The 11,825-nt window shown below is 51.0% G+C and overlaps 1 pseudogene across 1 annotated transcript in view; it reads right to left on the bottom strand.

Annotated features, from left to right (window-relative positions):
* Nucleotides 1–104: 104 nt before the first annotated feature.
* The window catches only part of LOC311118004 (glutamate receptor ionotropic, kainate 1-like), a 54,092-nt pseudogene continuing 42,371 nt past the window's right edge, over nt 105–11,825 (bottom strand). The window contains exons 8-13 of the transcript in view: nt 6,385–6,492; nt 6,011–6,055; nt 3,120–3,234; nt 2,579–2,780; nt 2,018–2,241; nt 105–223 (exon numbers count right to left, since the gene is read on the bottom strand). The product of the transcript in view is annotated as a glutamate receptor ionotropic, kainate 1-like (transcript). The remainder of the gene's footprint in view (nt 224–2,017; nt 2,242–2,578; nt 2,781–3,119; nt 3,235–6,010; nt 6,056–6,384; nt 6,493–11,825) is intronic.

Raw genomic sequence — 11,825 nt, 5'->3', positions numbered from 1 at the left:
ACCAGCCAGGACCAGCCCAGTGGCCCCATGACCCAGTATCTATACACCCAGCGGTCCCAGCAGCCTCTAGGATGGGTGTTAACGTTGACCTGTAACCTAAATACCTTGCTGCATGAGAGCTCCCACTCCAAACCAGAAACTATTGAGTAAGGTGAAATTATTCTCTAGCAACTCTGACGAGGGGTTGCAGGGGTGAGGGTTGTACCACTCATAGGGAGTAAACCTGGGGAGGGAGAGGAGGGGAGAGGGGAGGGAGGGAGAGGGAGGGGAGGGAGGGGAGAGGGGAGGGGAGGGAGGGGGAGGGGGGAGGGAGGGAGAGGGAGGGGAGGGGAGGGAGGGAGAGGGAGAAGGGAGGGGAGGGAGGGGAGGGAGGGGGAGAGGGAGGGAGAGGGGAGGGGGAGGGAGGGAGGGGGGGGGAGGGAGGGAGGGAGGGGAGGGAGGGGAGGGGAGAGGGGAGGGAGGGGGGCGAGAGGGAGGGGGAGAGGGGAGGGAGAGAGGGCGAGAGGGAAGGGGGAGGGGAGGGAGGGAGAGGGAGGGGAGAGGGAGGGGAGAGGGAGGGAGAGAGGGGAGGGAGGGAGAGGGGAGGGAGAGGGAGGGGAGAGGGGAGGGGAGGGGGGAGAGGGAGGGGGAGGGGGAGAGGGGAGGGGGGGGGAGGGAGGGAGGGGAGGGGAGAGGGGAGGGGAGAGGAGGGGAGGGAGGGGAGGAGGGGGAGAGAGAGAGAAGAGAGAGAGAGAGAGGAGAGAGAGAGTAAAACACAACACATCGTGACATACTGTACATCAGTTACCATCAACGACAATCAAGACTGAACTGAGATCAATAAAAATATTCTCTTAACAATACTGTTTATTATTTCTAACAAAACTTAAAATGAAATCAAATAGCCTCGTTCTTCTTTTCAACAACCTCAACACACATCCAGACCATATGGACATCTGTTGGGGTCAGAAGCCACACGGACGTAGCCTGCGTCCCAAATTGCACTACATTCCCTATATAGCCCCTGCCTGCCCTGCTCAAACGTAGTGTGTGTACTATATAGGGAATAGGGTGCCATTTGGGTTGCAGTCCTAATCTAATTGGAAAGCACTTTAACAACCATAACCAATGTTTGTTCCCCGTGGGCTCTCTCCATGCCCAAAGCCCCATGCCAACTGCTGGCAGCTGCCCAGATATTTTAAAAACACTGGTCTATCTGCCTGGTCTATCTCCTGGAGGATCTGATGGAGCGCTGGATCACACAGGTCTATCTCCTGGAGGATCTGATGGAGCGCTGGATCACACAGGTCTATCTACTGGAGGATCTGATGGAGCGCTGGATCACACAGGTCTATCTCTGGAGGATCTGATAGAGCGCTGGATCACACAGGTCTATCTACTGGAGGATCTGATGGAGCGCTGGATCACACAGGTCTATCTCCTGGAGGATCTGATGGAGCGCTGGGATCACACAGGTCTATCTCCTGGAGGATCTGATGGAGCGCTGGATCACACAGGTCTATCTACTGGAGGATCTGATGGAGCGCTGGATCACACAGGTCTATCTACTGGAGGATCTGATGGAGCGCTGGATCACACAGGTCTATCTCCTGGAGGATCTGATGGAGCGCTGGATCACACAGGTCTATCTCCTGGAGGATCTGATGGAGCGCTGGGATCACACAGGTCTATCTACTGGAGGATCTGATGGAGCGCTGGGATCACACAGGTCTATCTCCTGGAGGATCTGATGGAGCGCTGGATCACACAGGCTGAGGTTTGATGGAAGCAATGTGTCTTCATCATTAAAGACTGCAGATTTCCACTAGTGCATAAAGATAACATGTTCTATACAGAACATACGGTGTTGAATATGGACTGTTGGGCTGTTGGACAGGTTGCGGTCTGAAATGTTTGGTTTTGGGGTTGATCCCTTACCTAGCAATGACAATTTCTGAATCCCTAACTAACCCCTACATGCTAGCAGCAGATGTACACCCTACACCCTCGCCCTAAACCCTCGCCCCTAACCACTTACCTGGCGATAACGAACAGGACACAGCTCACTCCAGTGCAGGCCAGCAGCACATACATCCAGATGTCAGGAGACAGGGGGTTGAGGAAGGAGAACACTCCAGGGTTGGTGCCGTTGGGTTTCCTGTACAGGATACTGATGCCCAGAGTCATGAAGGGCTTAGAGAAGTCTATCACCTTCTCCCTCACATAGGTGATGGTCAGAGGGGCTACTGCCAGATCAGCTATCTGAGAGGAGGGGTGAGGGTGTGATGGTCAGAGAGGTTACAGCCGGGTCAGCTATCTGAGAGGAGGGGGTGAAATTCATTTCAATTACATTTTAATTTCACCTCGGTTTAGGTTGGCCTTGGAATCAACTACTTCTAGGTCTCCGAGCGGTGACGTCACTTCCACGATGGATTCTACTAGAGTGATGGATTCTACTAGAGTGATGGATTCTACTAGAGTGATGGATTCTACTAGAGTGATGCATTCTACTAGAGCGATGATTCTACAGTTAACTAACTAGTCATCCATTCACATGGGCTACACTGGTACAGCATGAATAAGCTCATCGACAACTCACGTGGTCGATGAGCTCTCGGACCATGCGTTCCATTCCCCCTTATCGTTTTTGCCCCATACTTCCCATCAGACACCAGTTTGACCTCGTAGGTGAACCCCAGGATGTTGGACAGCTTCCTTCAGCAGTCCAGGCAGTATCCCTCAAACCGGTCGTTACCGGACAGCTCCTTGTCTGACTTCTTAAACATCACATAAGGGTTTTCCTGTATGGGAAGAGGGTGTTAATGAAGATTGGTTTTGATGACTTTGGTAACCCTTACTATGAATAACCACTTCATAAAACCCCTCTCTCCTCGCCTCTTCCCCCTCTCTCCTCTCCTCTTCCCCCTCTCTCCTCTCTCTCCTCTCCCTCTCCTCTCCTCTCCTCTCCTCTCCTCTTCCCCCTCTCTCCTCTCCTCCTCCCTCTCTCCTCTCCTCTCCTCTCCTCTCCTCTCCTCTCCTCTCCTCTTCCCCTCTCTCCTCTCCTCTCCTCTTCCTCTCCTCTTCCCCTCCTCTCCCCCCTCTCTCCTCCCCTCCCCTCCCCTCCCCTCTGCCCCTCTCACCAGTATAGTAGTAACGATTAGTGTCCTGTTGGCCATAGAGTCAGTAACATTGTTGGTTTTATCCCTGCTGGTCTCTGTAAGGTTTCAAACCTGTGTAGGAGTTCCACACTGCAATCTGAAGAAAAAAAATAACTATGTAAGATTCACACTCAGGAAGGAAGGACGTGCCTGCATCCCAAATGGTACCCTGTTCCCTATATAGTGCACTACTTTAGACCAGAGAATGGCACCCTATTCCCTATATAGTGCACTACTTTAGACCAGAGAATGGCACCCTATTCCCTATATAGTGCACTACTTTAGACCAGAGAATGGCACCCTATTCCCTATATAGTGCACTACTTTAGACCAGAGAATGGCACCCTATTCCCTATATAGTGCACTACTTTAGACCAGAGAATGGCACCCTATTCCCTATATAGTGCACTACTTTAGGACCAGAGAATGGCACCCTATTCCCTATATAGTGCACTACTTTAGACCAGAGAATGGCACCCTATTCCCTATGTAGTGCACTACTTTAGACCAGAGAATGGCACCCTATTCCCTATATAGTGCACTACTTTAGACCAGATAATGGCACCCTATTCCCTATATAGTGCACTACTTTAGACCAGAGAATGGCACCCTATTCCCTATGTAGTGCACTACTTTAGACCAGAGAATGGCACCCTATTCCCTATGTAGTGCACTACTTTAGACCAGAGAATGGCACCCTATTCCCTATGTAGTGCACTACTTTAGACCAGAGAATGGCACCCTATTCCCTATGTAGTGCACTACTTTAGACCAGAGAATGGCACCCTATTCCCTATGTAGTGCACTACTTTAGACCAGAGAATGGCACCCTATTCCCTATGTAGTGCACTACTTTAGACCAGAGCCCATAGGGAATAGGGTGCCATTTGGGACTCACAAAGACCCACGTAGGTTTCCCACGGACACAGATTAAGCCTATAGGTCCTGGACTAAAAATAATCTATGATGGAGATTCTCCATTGTCTAGGACTAGGCTTAATCTGTGTCCTAGGTGCTTCTCCCAAAATGTTGACCAGTTAGAGGTAGGAAGTTCTATAGAGCATAGCTACATTGAATTAGCTCAACTCTCAGTTATAGAGAGCTTAAAATAATCATTGAGCCAACCAGACAGACAGTGTTAACTAAGTATATATTCTCTCTCTCTCTCCACTGTTGGTGTGAATGAGAAGCAGATGGATAGTGTGAGGATAATCCACAATAATCCAGACTAACTGTTACAGATTAACTAACAGTTACCAGATTAACTGAGGCGTCCGACGGCTGGATTTGAACCCTTGAAGTCCTTTTCTGTAGAGCCACCACAGGCCACAGACCAGAGGAGTGAAGAGTACAACAGATATAGCTAACCACTCCACTAATCTGACCAGAGCGGTTGTTGAGTGAATGAACACAGTGATAGCCTAGCCTAGCTTCTCCCACAATAGTGACCCAAGTATTCCAAAACAGACGGTGGTTGGAGATACAGTACATGGTCAGAAACACACTTTATCATCTCCAACATGTCGCTTAGGAAAGATGTTCTTTAGCTAAATGGGATGGTGTGGTTTAATAAATGTTCAATAATAAAAAAATTGATAACAGATATAACCTTTAAATCCTTTTATCAGCTGTAGGGTTCAGAGGGGGTCAGAGGGGGTCAGAGGGGGTCAGAGGGGGTCAGTGGGGGTCAGAGGGGGTCAGAGGGGGTCAGAGGGGGTCAGAGGGGGTCAGTGGGGGTGGTCAGAGGGGGTCAGAGGGGGGGTCAGAGGGGGTCAGAGGGGGTCAGAGGGGAAGAAATCACATTCTGAGAGAGATCAACTTCGTCCCATAAGACCATGTGAATTTATCTCCCCACTCAGAGCAGATCAACAACAATAAATGGCTGTCCTATAAAAAAGTGTCATAACATAACCATCACACACCCAGCAGCCTTATGTACAGCCTGTCATTATGCATAAAGAGAGAGAGAGAGAGAGAGAGAGATGGGGGAGAGAGAGAGATGGGGGAGAGAGAGAGAGAGATGGAGGGAGAGAGAGATGAGAGAGAGAGCGAGAGCGAGAGAGAGAGAGAGAGAGAGAGAGAGAGAGAGAGATGGGGGAGAGAGAGAGAGAGAGAGAGAGAGATGGGGAAAGAGAGAGAGAGATGGAGGGAGAGAGAGAGATGGAGGGAGAGAGAGAGATGAGAGAGAGATGGGAAAGAGAGAGAGAGATGGAGAGAGAGATGAGAGAGAGAGAGAGAGAGAGAGACTGTTAATATTTATTGTTTATTTCACTTTTGTTTACTATCTACTTCCCTTGCTTTGGCAATGTTAACACACGTTTCCCATGCCAATAAAGCCCTTAAATTGAAATTGAGAGAGATAGCGAGAGAGATGGGGGAGAGCGAGAGAGAGAGAGCGAGAGAGAGAGAGAGGGGAGAGCGAGAGAGAGAGAGATAGAGAGAGAGAGAGAGATGGAGGGAGAGAGAGAGAGAGAGAGCGAGAGAGATGGAGGGAGAGAGAGAGGTGGGGAGAGAGAGAGATGGGGAGAGTGAGAGAGAGAGATGGATGAGGGAGAGAGAGAGATGAGAGAGAGAGAGAGATGAGAGAGAGAGAGAGAGAGAGAGGTGGGGCAGAGAGAGATGGGGAGAGAGAGAGAGAGAGAGAAAGAGATATGGGGGAGAGAGTGATGGGGGGGATGTAGGTCAACATCAACTTCTAGTTGTGATAGGAGGAATTCAAGGGGTAGTTTTAGAATCACCAGGCAACAGACCAACATTCAGGTATAGAGGACTGATGGGTGGGAGTGGGGAGGAGGTACATCTATTAGGGGGCTGTTAGGGGGCTGTGGGAGTGGAGAGGTTACATACTATAGGGGGGAGTTGTGGGCACAAACCTTGCTCCACCTTTTAGTGAGGCGACTGGGGCCTTCAACAAAGCCCTTGTGAGAAGAGGAGAAAACAGGGCAGTTAGCCAGTACAGACACTCCACGGTGTTCGTCTGGATACTGGGGAGCAGGCTGTTGCCTCCATCGTTTACATGACGGTCAGTGATTTGAAAATAACCTGAATTACCAAATCAATGATTGTGTAATGCTCTCTGCACACGCAAGACAGACACACACACACACACAGACACACACACACACACACACACACACACACACCTCAACAATTAACTCTCTATGGAACGGTAAAGCTCTGGAGAAGGAAAGCCTGGTTGTAATTGGCAGGCCACGTGCGCATCCACCCACCCCTGGTCTGTACTCACCCTGGCTGTGCCATCTTCCTTCAGACTGATGATGTCCAAGTCAAAGTCTCTCCTCAGACCATCGGTCTTATTAAGGACTATATGACCTGTCAGACCATCCCACTGGGCCTGCAGAGGAGAGGAGAGAGGAGAGGAGAGAGGGAGGAGAGAGAGAAGGATGGAGAGAGAAGGGAAAGAGAGGAGTCTAATTGAAGTGTTGAAAGCAAAGTTTCTCCCTGTACAGGTGCAGGGTTGGGGGAGATGGAGTCTAATTGAAGCATTGAAATTTATAACATTTTTGACATGCGTTTTTCTGGATTGTTTTGTTGTTATTCTGTCTCTCACTGTTCAAATAAACCTACCATTAAAATGATAGACTGATCATGTCTTTGTCAGTGGGCAAACGTACAAAATCAGCAGGGGATCAAATACTTTTTTCCCTCACTGTCCCCCTCTCCACTCTTTCCTCTTCTCTCTCCGTGCCAGGCAAAACGTCTCAAGTGGATTTAAGACTTTAAAAAGATCTGAGCGCTCCTCGTGCATCAAAGGAGTCATTTCTGTTAGTACGCAGCCGGGCGGACAGGCAGGCGGGGAATATATTTATTTTAAACTCATAAATCCATCTTTGTTGGGGGGGTTGAGATGGGAAAAAGGTTGAGATGGGGGAAGAAATGTAGAATAAAGTAGTTCCTCTGTCTCCTCTGTCTTTACAGCCTTTAGAGATGTTTCAAGGAAAAGCTTGACAGCCCTACAAAATAGAAATGTGATTAATTTTTGGGCCAGGGGTTCAGGACTCTCGTCTTTGAATAAACTCATGAAGGGACAGGGTTTGTATCTTTTGTTGTAACCCTTAGCGTGAATGATTATCCTATGAAGGTTTATGACACACCTAAAGCCTGATTCACACCAATGGGCAAGAAAGGAGAGATGGGAAGAGGAGAGGAGAGGGGGAAGAGGAGAGCTGTTTACAATTTGGGTTATTTGGAAACCCATTGGTAAATATTGGGACAGAACACACGCTATGTTCTTTTGACAGAACCAGTCGGGTTGCGTGAATAACATGGGATTAAATGTAACCGTCATTTGGCTTAATTTAACCATCATGCTGGGTTGACCAAGCACCTAATCCTAATCTAATCTAATCTTTAGGTTATTTTCAGGAGGCGTGGCTTATTAGGGGGCGTGGCTTTCACATAGATCATATTGGCGATCCGTGATAGTAAATGTCCTTCCTGTTCATCAAATGTACAAACTTTTTTGCATTCTGGAAAATGTAGATGATTTATTACAAATTATAATAAAGGTAATTAATAACTAGCAGGCCGCGACCGGGAGACCCATGGGGCGGCGCACAATTAGCCCAGCGTCGTCCAGGGTAGGGGAGGGAATGGCCAGCAGGGATGTAGCTCAGTTGGTAGAGCATGGCGTTTGCAATGCCAGGGTTGTGGGTTCGATTCCCACGGGGGGCCAGTATGAAAAAAAATAAAAATAAAAATGTATGCACTCACTAACTGTAAGTCGCTCTGGATAAGAGCGTCTGGTAAATGACTAAAATGTAAAATAATAAAATATATGATGGCACAGACACACACACATTAGGTGTCCAGACCTCTCAGTCAGGGGGAGAAGAGTTTGATGTGAACTTTCCCTTTGTCAGTATGGAACCGATGTGGATGTGATGAGGAGTCAGGCGCAGGACACAGAGGTTAGTCCAACAAAACTTTACTTGTACCAAGTAAAAAATAGCCAAGACACGACCTCGAAAAACAGAGGCGAGAGAAATACACAACATGCGTAAAACTAAACAAAACATGTAGAGCGCAAAACACGCAGCTCCAAACGACACGCGGGCAACAACACACAATCTAACTAACACAAAACACAGAATTTATAGGACACGTAATTAGGACACAAACAGACACAGGTGTACCAGACAGACCAAAGCAATCAACACACGAAACATACAACGGTGGCAGCTAGTATTCCGGGGACGGCGAACGCCGAAGCCTGCCCGAACCAGGAGGAGGAGCAGCCTCGGCCGAAACCGTGACAGTAACCCCCCCTTGACGCGCGGATCCAGCCGTGCGCCGACCCCGGTCTCGGGGACGGCCAGGAGGACGCGGACCCGGGCGCGTGGGATGCCCACGGTGGAACTCTGTCAGGAGGGATGGATCGAGGATGTCCCTCCTAGGCACCCAGCACCGTTCCTCCGGACCGTACCCCTCCCACTCCACGAGATACTGGAGACCACTCCTCCGGCGCCTCGAGTCCAATATAGTCTGGACCCTGTACGCCGGTGCCCCCTCGATGTCCAAAGGGGGTGGAGGGGTCTCTCCTATCTCCTCCTCTTGGAGTGGACCAGCTACCACCGGCCTGAGAAGAGACACATGGAACGAGGGGTTAATATTTTTGTACTCAATAGGCAGTTGTAACCTGTAACACACCTCGTTCAATCTTCTCAGGACTTTGAAGGGCCCCACAAACCGCCGACCCAGCTTCCGGCAGGGCAGGCGGAGGGGCAGGTTTCGAGTCGAGAGCCAGACTCGATCTCCCGGTGCGTACACCGGTCCCTCACTGCGGTGGCGATCGGCGCTCGCCTTTTGTTGACGGATGGCCCGCTGCAGATGGACATGGGCAGCGTCCCACGTCTCCTCCGAGCGCCGAATCCACTCGTCCACCGCAGGGGCCTCGATCTGGCTCTCGTGCCACGGTGCCAGGACCGGCTGATACCCTAAAATACACTGGAAAGGTGTTAATCCGGTGGAGGAGTGGCGGAGAGAGTTCTGGGCCATCTCTGCCCAGGGGATATACCTCGACCACTCCTCCGGCCGGTCCCGGCAATAGGACCTCAAAAACCTACCTACACATCCTGGTTCACACGTTCAACCTGCCCATTGCTCTCTGGGTGGTACCCCGAGGTAAGGCTAACCGAGACCCCCAGGCGTTCCATGAATGCCCCCCAGACTCTGGAGGTGAACTGGGGACCTCGGTCGGACACAATATCCTCGGGGACCCCATAGTGCCGGAACACGTGGGTAAATAGGGCCTCAGCGGTCTGTAGGGCAGTAGGGAGACCCGGCATTGGGAGAAGACGACAGGCCTTAGAAAACCGATCCACAACGACCAAAATGGTGGTATTACCCTGGGAATGGGGTAGATCGGTCACAAAATCCACCGAGAGGTGGGACCATGGTCGTTGTGGAACGGGCAGAGGATGTAACTTACCCCTGGGCAAATGTCTAGGTGCCTTACACTGGGCACACACCGAGCAGGAGGAGACATAAACCCTCACATCCCTGGCTAACGTTGGCCACCAGTATTTCACGCTAAGGCAGTGCACTGTCCGACCAATACCTGGATGTCCAGAGGAGGGTGATGTATGAGCCCAAGAAATAAGCCGATCACGAACCTCGAGCGGAACGTACGTCCGCCCCACAGGACACTCGGAGGGAGTAGGGTCGGTACGCAGCGCCCGCTCGATTTCCGTATCGACCTCCCACACTACCGGAGCCACCAGACAAGACTCCGGCAGTATGGAAGTAGGCTCAATGGACCTCTCCTCTGTGTCATACCGCCGGGACAGGGCATCTGCCTTACCGTTCTGGGACCCTGGGATGTATGTGATCTTAAAAACAAACCGGGTCAGGAACATGTTCCACCTAGCCTGACGAGGGTTCAATTTCCTAGTTGCCCGGATGTACTCCAGGTTACGGTGATCAGTCAGAATGAGGAAAGGGTGTTGAGCCCCCTCAAGCCAATGCCTCCACACCTTTAGGGCCTGGACTACAGCTAACAGCTCCCTGTCCCCAACGTCATAATTGCGCTCCGCCGAGCTGAGCTTCTTGGAGTAGAACGCACAGGGGCGGAGCTTAGGTGGCGTGCCGGACCGTTGTGACAGGACTGCCCCAATACCGGTCTCGGATGCATCCACCTCTACTTGGAAAGGCAAAGAGGGATCCGGATGCGCCAGCACCGGGGCCGAGGTGAACAGGTTCTTCAGCTTGACAAATGCCCTGTCCGCCTCAGCTGACCACTGCAAGCGAACCGGACCCCCCTTTAGCAGGGACGTAATGGGAGCTGCAACCTGTCCAAAGCCCCGGATAAACCTCCGGTAGTAATTAGCAAAACCCAAGAACCGCTGCACCTCTTTTACGGTGGTTGGAGTTTGCCAATTACGCACGGCCGACACACGGTCTACCTCTATCTCCACACCAGACGCGGACAACCGATAACCCAAAAAGGAGACAGACTCCTGGAAGAACAGGCATTTCTCTGCCTTGGCATACAAGTCATGCTCCAACAGTCTTCTCAACACTCGGCGCACCAGGGCTACATGCTCGGCTCGTGTAGAAGAGTACACTAGGATGTCGTCGATGTACACTACCACACCCTGCCCATGCATGTCCCGGAAAATCTCGTCAACAAAGGATTGGAAGACTGAAGGAGCATTCATTAGCCCGTATGGCATGACGAGATACTCGTAATGCCCCGAGGTGGTGCTAAACGCTGTTTTCCATTCATCCCCCTCCCTAATGCGCACCAGATTAAAAGCGCTCCTGAGATCCAACTTTGTGAAGAACCGCGCTCCGCGTAATGACTCCGTCATAGTCGCAATCAGTGGAAGAGGGTAACTATACTTAACCGTGATCTGATTGAGACTACGGTAATCAATACACGGGCGCAAACCCCCATCCTTCTTCTTCACAAAGAAGAAACTCGAGGACACCGGGGAAGTGGAGGACCGTATGTATCCCTGTGCCAAGGACTCGGCTATGTAAGACTCCATAGCCGCCGTCTCTTCTTGAGACAGGGGATACACACGGCTCCGCGGAAGAGCCGCTCCTGTTTGGAGATTTATCGCACAGTCCCCCTGTCTATGAGGTGGTAGCCGTGTTGCCCTCGTTTTGCTAAACACCAGTGCTAAGTCCTCATACTCGGGGGGAATGCGCATTGCGGGCACTTGGTTCGGACTCTCTACCGAGGTCGCCACCTAAGGAAAAACCTACACATCTCCCTACACACTGGGCAGACCACTCCATAAGAGCCCTCTGTTGCCACGCAATGGTAGGATCATGGGTGCTTAACCAGGGAAGCCCCAGCACCACGGGGTACGCAGGAGAGTCAATCAGATAAAACTGAATGATCTCCTCATGACCCCCCTGCGTCGTCATCCTAAGTGGCGCTGTGACTTCTCTGATCAGCCCGACCCCAACGGCCGGCTGTCTAAGGCGTGGACAGGAAAAGGGTCTTCTACCGGCCGAAGGGGAATTCCTAACCAATAACAAAATGCCCGATCAATAAAATTCCCAGCTGCACCTGAATCTACTAGCGCCTTATGCTGGGAATGAGGTGCCACCTGTGGAAATCTCACAGGAATACTCATGTGACCAACAGAGAGCTCTGGGTAAGTGGGGCGCCTACTCACCTGAAATGACTCCCCAGTGCGTGACCTGTTGTCCCCT

Source organism: Coregonus lavaretus, assembly GCF_964263955.1.
Source record: "Coregonus lavaretus genome assembly, contig: HAP1_SCAFFOLD_3952, whole genome shotgun sequence".
NCBI lineage: Eukaryota > Metazoa > Chordata > Actinopteri > Salmoniformes > Salmonidae > Coregonus > Coregonus lavaretus.
The sequence above is the reverse complement of the archived record's forward strand: the minus strand, read 5'-3'. Positions and strand labels throughout refer to the sequence as shown.